The sequence below is a fragment of the Hemitrygon akajei genome, chromosome 24, assembly GCF_048418815.1.
Source record: "Hemitrygon akajei chromosome 24, sHemAka1.3, whole genome shotgun sequence".
NCBI lineage: Eukaryota > Metazoa > Chordata > Chondrichthyes > Myliobatiformes > Dasyatidae > Hemitrygon > Hemitrygon akajei.
Genome location: NC_133147.1, coordinates 9,664,733 through 9,677,068, shown reverse-complemented (window position 1 = coordinate 9,677,068; position 12,336 = coordinate 9,664,733).

Sequence of the window (12,336 nt, the reverse complement as noted above, 5' to 3'; positions counted from 1 at the left end):
TGTTTGCCCCTTTGCTTATCAAGAATTTATTTACCTTTGCCTCAATAATATTCTGTCTCTGCTTCCACTGGCCTTCAAAGAAGCAACTTCCAGACTCACAATCCCCAGAAAAAAAATTTCTCCAACTTTAGTTGGTAACCATTTATTTTTAAACAGTTGCCGCAATCTGGAACATTGAAACAGCGGGCAGGTAAAACCCAAGGAACAGCTCTCAGTTCTAGAAGATCAGTTAAGTATTCCAGAGAGAAGTTTAATATTCAGAAGATAGGTAATTCAGGGTGACTGATGCTTGGGTTGAGTTGTTCTCCAACCTTGGCAATTTACTTGCAAATGTTTCATCGCCATGTGAGGAGACAGCATTAGCACTATCAACCGTGCACTAATGATGTCTCCTTGTATGGTTAGTAAGTAAATTGCCAAGATCTGAGAACAACTCAACCCAACCAGAAGTTTAACATTTTAAGATAATAAGGCCATAAGATATAGGAGCAAAATCAGGCTATTTGGCCCATTGAGTCTGCTCCTCCATTCCATCATGGCTGATCAATTATCTCTCTCAATCCCAATCTCCTGCCCACTCCCCACAACCTTTTACACCACAACTAATCATGAACCTGTCAACCTCCATTTTAAATATACCCAATGACTTGGCCTCCACAACTGTCCGTGGCAATGAATTCCACAGATTCACCACCCTCTGGTTAAAGTTCCTCTTCACCTCTGTTCTAAATGGACATCCCTCTATTCTGGGGCTGTGCCCTCTGGTCTTAGACTCTCACACTGCAGGAAACATCCTCTCAACATCCACTGGTTGTACCACCATCTGGTAAACAGGATTGGAAAAATCCCAGCATTGGGGACACCTTCAAAAGGCAATGCCTATTATTAAAGACCATCATCACCCATGACATCTCCTCTTCTCATTGCTGCCATCAGGGAGGAGGTATGTGATCCTGAAGACACACAGTCCGTGATTCAGGAACAGCTTCTTCCCCTCTGCCATCCGATTTCTGAATGGACGTTGAACCCATGAACACTACCTCACCATTTTCTTTGATCTCTCTTTTTGCACTATGTACTTAATTTAATTTATATATATATATATTTATTGTAATTTATTGATTATAAAAATTATGAAATACTGCAATGTGCTGTTACTGAAAAACAACAAATTTCATGGTATATGCCAATGATTTTAAACCTGATTCTCTATCTCAACCTTTCAATATTCAATATGTTTCAATGAGAGCCTCTCCATTTATTTAAACTCCAGAGTCATCAAATGCTTCTCGTATGTTAACCATTTCATTCCCAGAATAATTCTTGTGAACCTCCTCTGGATACTCTCCAATGCCAGCACATCCTTTCTTAGATAAGGGGCCCAAAACTGCTCACGATACTCCAAGTGTGGTCCGACCAATGACTTACAAAGCCTCAGCATCACATCCTTGAGTTTATAGTCTGGTCCTACTGAAATAAATGCTAACATGGCATTTGACTTCCTTACCACTGACTCAGGGTGACAGGGTGGAGATTATGTCTTCACCAAAGGAGGTATACGATGCTTCTTCCCTCCACTAGCCTGCAGGTCACCCTTGGGCAAGGTGTAGCACCTGCTTAGCCCTTGATCAGGGTCACGTGAAGCCATGGGAGCAGCTAGTACACATCACGTCCTGGTTTTGCGACCACTAGCACCAGGCAGACAATCTCTGAAGAGTATTGATAGTGGCTGGAGTCACCCGTCTTGTAAAGACACTGCCCAGAAGGCAGCAATGGCAAACCACTTCTGTAGAAACATTGCCAAGCAACATAGATAAAACCCAATTACTTTCATATTACTACAGCCCACCAAGAGAAATTGAAAGTAGATATCCCTGGGCATGGCACACAGAGTCTTTCAAATATTTGGGCATCATTATGCCAAAAGATTTGGCAAAATTATCAGAATGTAATTATCAGCCTTTATATAAAAAAAATTAAGGAAGATATGGCAAGATGGAACCTGATTCCTTTTTTCAGTCTCAGTTCAAGGATTGAGTCTATTAAAATGAATATACTGCCCAGACTGTTATATCTCTTTCAGACCCTACCAACAGAGATTAATCAAAATCAATTCAATGAATGGAACAAGATGTTATCAAGGTATATTTGGCAGGGTAAAAAGCCTAGAGTTTGTCTCAAAACTTTGCAATTAGCAAAGGAAAAGGGGAGATGGGGCCTACCTTCTCTTAGAGATTATTATTTTGCAGCACAGTTGAGAGCTGTGATATGTTGGTGCAACCCATCATATGATGCTCAATGGAAAAACATTGAGGAGCGGGTACTTCCCATCCCCATACAAGCAATTTTGGCTGATAACAACCTGCAAAGGTACATAAATACCATTGATAACCCATGGGTAAAATGGACTCTTAAAATATGGAAAACTACTATAAAAGAATATAATTTAGAGGGAGATATTGCAATTCTTAAATGGTGTGCATATGACTCTGATCTTACACCAAATAAATTGGATGCTAGATTTAAGGACTGGACAGCTAAAGGAATAACAGCTCTTTGCAACATAATGAAAGAAAGAACACTGTTCAGTTTTGAAATGCTTAAAGAGAAACACTTATTAGAAAAAACAAGATTTTTTATTGGTATTTACAGATGCAACAATATGTTAATAAGACATTTAAAAATGTAACCAAGGCAAGTACATACATGATAGAGCTATTTAGAAAAGCATATAATTCAGATAACAGTAGTAGAATCATTTCAAGCATGTATAAGGGGTTGTCAAATCTTAAAACACATTTGACTTTGTACATTAAAACAAAATGGGAGAAGGAAGGAGGGATAATTATATCTGAGGAAGAATGGACAACAATATGGAGATATCACTGGAAGTGTACCAGTTCACAGAAATGGAGGGAGTTTGGATGGAAAAACTTGATAAGATATTTTATTACATCCTCTCAGAAATCCCATTATGATAGTAACCTCCCTGTTTGCTGGAGAAATTGTGGAAATCAAAATGCAAATCATTATCATATTTTTTGGGACTGCCCTGTTATCAAAAACTATTGGAGGGGGATACACAATGCCCTACAAGACATCTTTTAATGTGAAATACCCTTAGAGAGTAAGACCATATATTTTGGAAATATACCTCAAGAATGGTTGAAAAGAGATAAATATTTAATGAATATACTGTTGGTGGCTGGTAAAAAGACTCTTACTAGGAAATGGTTATCACAGGAGAGCCCAACTTTAAATACATGGAAATACATGGATGGAAATTGCAATGGACATTTACAAAATGGAGAAGATAACAGCAGCTGTTAACCATAAGCTGGAACAATTTGATTCATACTGGGAAAAATGGTTTAACTACATAATGCCTCATAGGCCTGATTTTATTCTCACAAATCAATGAATATGTTGTTAAAAAAGATCATTCCCTACTTGTACATAGTTTTTTCCTTTTGCTTGTTTTTTTCTTTCCACTCTTTTCTATAAGTGTATACCTCAGATAAATACTTTGTAGAGATTTGTGATATATATGATTATATGATATATATGTACAATGTCTGAAATACATCTTATGGAAATGTTTGATGATGAACTTCAATAAAAAAATAAATTACCAAAAAAAAGAAACATTGCCAAGAACAATCATGGTATGGAAAGACCATGATCGCCCACATCATATGACATGGCACATAATGAGCGAATAAGCCAGCAACTCAATTTACAAGTTAACCTTTACAGAATCCTACACGAGGACTCCCAAGTCTCTATGCACTTCTGATTTTTGAATTTTCTTCCCATTTAGAAAATAATCTCCACCTTTATTCCTTCTACCAAAGTGTTTAACCATACATTTCTCTACACTTTATTCCATCTGCCATTTCCTTTACCGCCCTTCCACCCACCTTCACATCATCTGCAAACTTGGGCCACCACAAAACCATCAATTCTGTCATCCAAGTCATTGACATATAATGTGAAAATGAAAAATCTTGCACTAAGGAAATGAAGCTTTTTACCATCAATGTGAAATAACCAAGCAAATTTAATTGTGTTTAAGCATCCCAGCTAATGCAGTCTGATCTTACTTGATAACTATCAGCTTTCTTTGTCACACTTATACACCAGAACATCAAAACATACTGTGAAATATGTTGTTTGAATCAAGAACCAGCAGAGTCAGAGTCCGTGGGGTCAGCCCACAGGTTTAAGCCATTCAGCCCTTCTAGTCTGCATCACCATTTCATCATGCCCAATTCATTTTCCCTTTCAGCCCTAATTTCCTGCCTTCTCCTTGTAACCCTTCATGCCCTGACTATTCAAGAATCTATCAACTTCTACCTTAAATATACACAATGACTTGGCCTCCACAGCCGCCTGTGGCAACAAATTCCACAGATTCACCACCCTCTGGCTAAAGAAATTCCTCCTCACCTCTTTTCGATATGGATGTCCCTCTATTCTGAGGCTGTGTCCTCTGGTCTTAGACTCTCTGACCATAGGAAACATCTCCACATCCATCTCAAGGCCTTTCAACACTCGATAGGTTTCAGTGAGATCCCACCTCATTTTTTCTGAATTCCAGTGAGGACAGGTTCAGAGTCATCAAATGCTCCTCATATGATAAGCCTTTCATTCCCAGAATTGTTCTTGTGAATCTCCTTTGACCCCTCAATGTCAACACATCCTTTCTTAGATAAGGGGCCCAAAACTGCTCTCAATACTCCAAGTGAGTCCTCACCAGTGCCTTATAAAACCTCAACACTATATCCTTGCTTTTATATTCTTGGCCTCTCAAAGTGAATGCTAACATCGCATTTTCCTTCCTCACCACAGACTCAACCAATCACCAAGCTTCCATCACCATCAGAGCATGCCCACAAGTTACCAATCCTAACCCGCACACGTTTGGACTGTGGGAGGAAACCGGAGCACCCAGAGGAAACCCGTGTGGTCATGGGGGGAACGTACAAACTCCTTACAGGCAACAGCAGCAACTGAACTCGGGGTGCTGGCATTGTAAAGTGTTATGTTAACAACTACGTTACTGTGCTGCCCTGTTTGAAAATATGGCTTAGAGAAGTCCATCACATCATTTCCCTCCAGTCACTTTCACATCTTATATTCTCCTCTGCCCTGTCAAACATAGACATGCCATTAAATCGTGAACATGTCACAAATATTTTACTTTTTTAAAAAAATTTATTGAGATACAGCGCAGAATAGTCCTTTACAATTCAACCGCCAGGAGTAAGATATGTTAAAGTGCCGGGGTTAGGACTCAATGTATTTAAGTAAACTACTTAAGAACTTTTTAAAAGCTATTTATTAATGCTTTTTGAGAGGGTGATTTTAGATGCATATCATATTTTTACTGAGTTAAGTATTGTATGTAATTAGTTTTGCTACAATAAGTGTATGGGACATTGGGAAAAAAATGTTGTATTTCCCCATGGGGATGAATAAAGTATCTATCTATCTATCTATTCTGGCCCTTCAAGCTGCACCACCTAGCAACCCCCATTTTAACCCCAGCCTAGTCACAGGACAATTTACAATGACCAATTAACCGTCCAACCAGTACATCTTTGGACTGTGGGAGGATGCCGGAGGAACCCACGCGGTCACAGGGAGAACGTGCAAACTCATTACAGGCAGCGACGGGAATTGAACCCGGGTTGCCTGCACTGTTAAGCGTTTTGCTAACCACCACGCTACCGTGCTGCAGCAAGTCACAGAGTTCTACAGTTCAGAAGCAGACCCTTGGACATCTGCTAGTCCCATTTGCTTAGATCCCTTTCCCGTCCAAATGTAATATAAGATTTTCAGGAGCACTCTAGAATGATGTGTCTGCAGGCTCCTGTATCTCCTCCCCGATGCTGCTAATGAAAGGAGAGCATGTCACCTCTTTACCAGATTTACAAAGATTCTGTCTGGATCAGACAACTTGTCTTACATGGAGAAGTTGAGCGAGCTAGGGCGTTTTCCTTTGGAGTGAAGGAGGATGTGAGAAGATCATGACAGAGGTGCACATATGGTAAAGTTTAAAGTAAATTCATATACAACCCTGAGATTCATTTTCCTGCGGGCATACTCAGCAAATCTATAGAATAGTAACTATAACAGGGTCAAGGAAAGACCAGCCAACTAGGGTGTTTAACTGGAGTGCAAAAGGCAACAAACTGTACAAGTGCAAATATAAACAAATAGCAATAAATAATGAGGACATGAGATGAAGAGTCCTCTCTTCAAAGTGAGTCCGATGGTTGTGGGAACATTTCCGTGATGGGGCAAGTGAAGTTGGGTAAAGTTTTCTCCTTTGGCTCAAGAGCCTGATGGTTGAGGGGTAGTAACTGTTCTTGAACCTGGTGGGACAGGTCCAGAGGCTCTTGTACCTGCTTCCTGATGACAGTGGCAAGAAGACAGCATGTCCTGGATGGTGTGAATTCTTGATGGTGGATGCCACTTCCCTACGACTGTGTTTCAAACAAATGTAGAGAGCTTTACCCATGATGGACTGGGCTGAATCCACTACATCTTGTAGGATTTTCCATTCAAGGGCATTGATGTTTCCATACCAGGCTGTGATGCAGCCAGTCAATATACTCTCCACCACACATCTATAGAAGTTTGTCAAACTTTTAGATGTCATACTGAATCTCTGCAAACCCCTAAGGGTGTAGAGGCACAGATTGAGTAGACAGACTTTTCCCATGGTGGGAATGGCTTATACAAGGGGGCATAATTTTAAGCTGATTGGAGAAAAGTATAGGGTGGGGGGGGAGGGTAGATTCTTTTGCACAGAAAGTGGTGAGTGCATGGAATGCAATGCCAGGGTGGTGAGAAGGTAGGAAAGAGAGATACCATAGAGATAGATAAATGGATGAAATTAAAATGGAGGGCTATGTGGGAGGGAAGGTTTAGACTGATGTTGAAATAGACTAAAAGGTCAAACAAGGTGGGTCGAGGTGTCTGTATTGTGCTATAATGTTCTACATTTTATGTTAAGTTCTGTTTCAGTCTAAGCTTTTCCAGTGTCCTTGCTAGTTCACCGGTTGTCAAAAGAATCAGTTCGATGTTACGGTGGTGCCCTCCAGAGGCAGGGAGAAGACATTACCATAACTGCACCACGAGCGTGAATCATGTTTAACGTCAGACTGGAGAGAGCTGCAGCAAGGAGTTACAAGGGCAATTATCAGACAGAGCACAACGTGCAAGGATATTGTCATTAGTGTAATGAAGTACTACATTGCAATGACAGATATAAATCTCTACATCTGAAAAGCAGCTGAACTTCAGAAGTTGGATTTAAATCACTCCTTATCAGGCTAGAATCAGAATCAGACACAGGTTTATTATCAAGTCAAGTTTATTGTCAATTAACTAGATGCAACCAAGACAATGTTTCTCTGGATCAGGGTGTAAAACACAGTAGTACACATATAGCACACAATAACTTAGGAAAGTAAGAATTAAATCTACAAATTAATACGCACATATGAACAAAATAAAGTGCATAAATTAAATATTGTTATCCGGTGACACATCAAACGCGATGTGGCAGGGAGCTCAGAATCCTAGTGGCCTGAGGCTTCTGTTTCCCATCCAGACCGTTCCAGTCTTTATACATCGGAGTCTCCTGCCAGATGGTAGAAAGTCAAAGAGGATGCTGGTTGGATGGCTGGGATTTACTCAGTATGCCCGCAAGAAAATGAATCTCAGGATTGTATATGGTGACAATTATGTACTTTGATAATAAATTTACTTTGAACTTTGAACTTTAATTGCACCTAGTGGCAACTCTTCTGCTTGCCTCTTCGGAAACAGCTCTATTTCCATCTTTAATAGCTCTATTTTACCCTTTCAGGGTTCTTTTGAAGACCCTGCCCTGGAGTTACACGCTGACTACGGTTCATTGTGGGAATGGGACCCGCTCTCAGGGTTTCACAACCGGCCGTTGTTCATCACACCAAGGGCACGGCCTAAGAGTCTGGCTCGAATTAGGATCTTGAGGCTCTGGAGATGGGCAGATCGAGGGTTGGTGTCACGGCAGGAGACCCGTGTGTCTTCAGAGAAGTCGAAATATCTACGGCTGTGTTCCTGGAGACCCAGGATCTTAGTGATCTTCAGGCACAGAGCTCAAAGAAAGGAACGTGGCAGACTTTAAACATCGTAAACCAATGCGTTTGTTATGTATCTCCGCTCGCTGTGAAAACGGAGACATCTCTTTCTCCCTTATTAGGGAGAGAGAAAGTACCTGGGGTATGTCATATACTGGGTGAAATGCAAAGTCTTTGGGGTAACTGCAAGTCCATGTCTTTGCCTTTGCTTTGCGCATGCTTGAGTGCTTGGTGGTGGGGGGCGCCAATGCTTTTTTGCTGGTGGGCGGAGGGGGGATTGTTGCTTGCTGCCACTTAATGCGCGGGAGGGAGGAGCTGGAGGGGCTTTCGGGTTCTAACATTAACGGCCATTCATCCTTTGGGGCACTCCTCGTGATTGGTTGTGAAGAAAAAGCATTTAAGGATGTAATGTTTTGCTGCCTTTTTAAAGCAAGATTTAAATTAATTTAATTGTATTTGATGTAAAGGAAAGGAATAGGTTTAAAGGGGATCGGAGAAATTATTTTGCCCAGTTGGTGCCTTCAGTCTGGAACACACTGCTTGAGTGGATGGTGGAACAATATTCAAATATCTGGATGTGCATTTAAATCAAAAAAGGATCAGAATCAGGTTTAATATCATAGAACCATAGAACATTACAGCACAGTACAGGCCCTTCAGCCCTCCATGTTGTGCCGACCCATATAATCCTTAAGAAAAAGTACTAAACCCACACTAACCCATAACCCTCTATTTTTTCTTTCGTCCATGTGCCTGTCCAAGAGGCTCTTAAATACCCCTAATGTTTTAGCCTCCACCACCATCCCTGGCAAGTTATTCCAGGCACTCACAACCCTCTGTGTAAAAAACTTACCCCTGATTTCTCCCCTAAACTTCCCTCCGTTAATTTTGTACATATGCCCTCTGGTGTTTGCTATTGGTGCCCTGGGAAACAGGTACTGACTATCCACCCTATCTAAGTGTCTCATAATCTTGTAGACCTCTATCAAGTCCCCTCTCATTCTTCTACGCTCCAAAGAGAAAAGTCACAGCTCTGCTAATTGTCATGAAATTTGTTAACTTTGTAGCAGCAGAACAATGCACATGTAATAATAGATCAGTTACAGTCAGTAGATATATGTATGTTAAATAGTTAAATTAAAAATAGTGCAAAAACATAAAAGAGTGAGGCAGAGATCATGGGTTCAGTGTCCATTCAGAACTTGGATGGCAGAGGGGAAGAAGCTGTTTTTGAAACACTGTGTGTGTGTGTGTCTTCAGGCTTCTGAACCTCCTCTCTGACGGTAGCAAAGAGAAGAGGGCATGCCCTGGGTGGTGGGGGTCCTTAATGATGGGCGCTGCCATTTTGAGGCATCGCTCCTTGAAGGTATCTTGGATACCTCAGAGGCTAGTGCCCGTGATGGAGCGGTCTCATTTCACAACTTTCTGCAGCTTCTTTTGATCCTGTACAGTAGCCGCTCCCCCCACCCACCCCCCTGCACCATACCAGACAGTGATGCAGCCTGTCAGAATGCTCTCCACAGTACATCTGTAAAAGTTTTCAAGTGTTTTAGGTGACAAGCTAAATCTCAAACTCCTAATGAAATATAGCCTCTGCCATGCCTTATTTACAGCTGCATCAATATGTTTGGACCAGGCTAGAAACGGAGAGATATTGACACCCAGGAACTTGAAATTGCTCACTCTCCCCACTTCTGATCCCTCGATGAGGATTGGCTTGTGTTCCCTCGCCTTGCCCTTCTTGAAGTCCACAATCAGCTCGTTCGTCTTGCTGACATTGAGTGAAAGGTCGTTGCTGCGACACCACCCAACTAGCTGGTATATCTCACTCCTGTCTGCACTCGCGTCACCATCTGAGATCCTGCCTACAATGGCTGTATCGTCAGCAAATTTATAAATGGCATTTGAGCTGTGCCTAGCTACGCAGTCATGGGTGTAGAGAGAGTAGAGCAGTGGGCTAAGCACACACCCCTGAGGTGCGCCAGTGTTGATTGTCAGCAAGGAGGAGATATTATCACCAATCTGCAGATTGTGGTCTTCTGGTTAGGAAGTCGAGGATCCAATTGCAGAGGGTGGTACAGAGACAGACAGACAGACACACTTTATTGATCCCGAGGGGAATTGGGTTTTGTTACAGCCGCACCAACCAAGAATAGTGAAGAAATATAGCATTATAAAACTATAAATAATTAAATAATAAGTTAATCATGCCAAGTGGAAATAAGTCCAGGACCAGCCTATTGGCTCAGGGTGTCTGACACTCCGAGGGAGGAGTTGTAAAGTTTGATGGCCACAGGCAGGAATGACTTCCTATGACGCTCAATGTTACATCTCGGTGGAATGAGTCTCTGGCTGAATGTACTCCTGTGCCTAACCAGTACATTATGGAGTGGATGGGAGTCATTGTCCAAGATGGCATGCAACTTGGACAGCATCCTCTTTTCAGACACCATCGTCAGAGAGTCCAGTTCCACCCCCACAACATCACTGGCCTTACGAATGAGTTTCTGCAGCTTTCTCATCAGCACTGTTGGAATGATGGTGTTAAATGCTGAGCTATAGTCAATAAACAGCATCCTGACATAAGTGTTTGCATTGTCCAGGTGATCCAAGGCTGTGTGGCGAGCCAATGAGATTGTGTCTGCTGTAGACCTATTGAGGTGACAGGCAAATTACAGTCGGTCCAGGCCCAGGTGTTAATTCCAGCCATGACCAACTCTCAAAGCATTTCGCTGGTGTAATTGTTGCCACTATGAAGCAGGTGGGAATTTCTGACCATAGCACTGAGAGGTTGAAAAGGTCTTTGAATACACCTGCCAGTTGGTTGGCATAAGTTTTTCAAACCTTACCAGGCATTCAGTGAGGGCCTGCCCATCTTCCTGAAAGTCAGCCTCCGAGACAGATCACAGGGTGATCAGGGATCAGGTGCAACAGGGATCCTCACAGCTGCAGTCTTTTAAAGCGGGCATGAAAGGAATTGAGCTTGTCTGGTAGTGAAGCATCACTACCAAAGGAGGTGCAAGATGCTCCTTCCCTCCGCTAGCTGCAGGTCACCTTTGGGCAATGAGCAGCACCTGCTTAGCCCCCCACCCCGATCAGGGTCATGTGAAGCCATGAGGGGAGGTAGTGGATGGTCGTACGAGCAGCTGGTGCACATCACAAGTCCTGGTTATGTGACCACTGACACCAGGCAGACAATCTCTGAAGAGTATTGATAATGGCTGTGGGGTCACCCGTCTTGTAAAGACACTGCCCAGAAGAAGGCAATGGCAAAACACTTCTGTAGAAAAGTTTGCCAAGAACAATCATGGTCATGAAAAGACCATGATCACCCATGTCATAAAACATGGCACATAATGATGATGATGGTATCTCTGGGAATATCCTGTTTTGCACAGAGTCCTATGTTATGCAGCTACTCAGAATAAACCTCAACGTAGACAACTGACATGACACATTGCACACTCATCCTTCCATTGGTAGTATCTGCAGAAGACATTGACTCATGAAGGCAACGTGCATCATCAGAGATCTCCATGCCATCATTCTCAATGTACTCAGGATTGTTTAACACCATTTCCAGCACACAGGGGTAAAGGAGAATGAAGTAATTGTTACTCTGGATCTGATGCAGTACAAAAAAAACCATAAAAGACCACAACAATAATAAGCTTACATACATAGATTGATTGTATGTCCATAGAGTGATGCTAGGCACAAGAATGTACATCAGGTGACTCTGACAAGAAGCGATAAAGTAGTGGTGGTTGGGGATGGGTTATTGGGTGGAGGTGTTGATCAGTCTTACTGCTTGGGGACACAAGGGGACGTGGAGACTGGACCCAAATGCAGGACGCAGGCACTGAAGTACTAGGGGCAGGACAGGAACAACTATAGGATAGAACAGGATGGGGAGACTGTGGCATGCAAAGGTGATCCTGGGGTTCAGAGAGTTCATGGCGAAGGCAGGACCCTGGAGTTCACAGCGAAGGTAGGACCCTGGCTAGGCTAAAGGATGGGTCTATGGGACAAGGAATGCTGAGAGGATAGCCCCCTGGGCGGGCCGCATTACATCTGGGCAGGGCCTGGCCTCCCAGTCAGGAACACAGGGGCCTGGGCAGGGCCTGGCCTCGCAGTCAGGAACACAGGGGCCTGGGCAGGGCCTGGCCTCCCAGTCAGGAACAAAGGGGCCTGGGCAGGG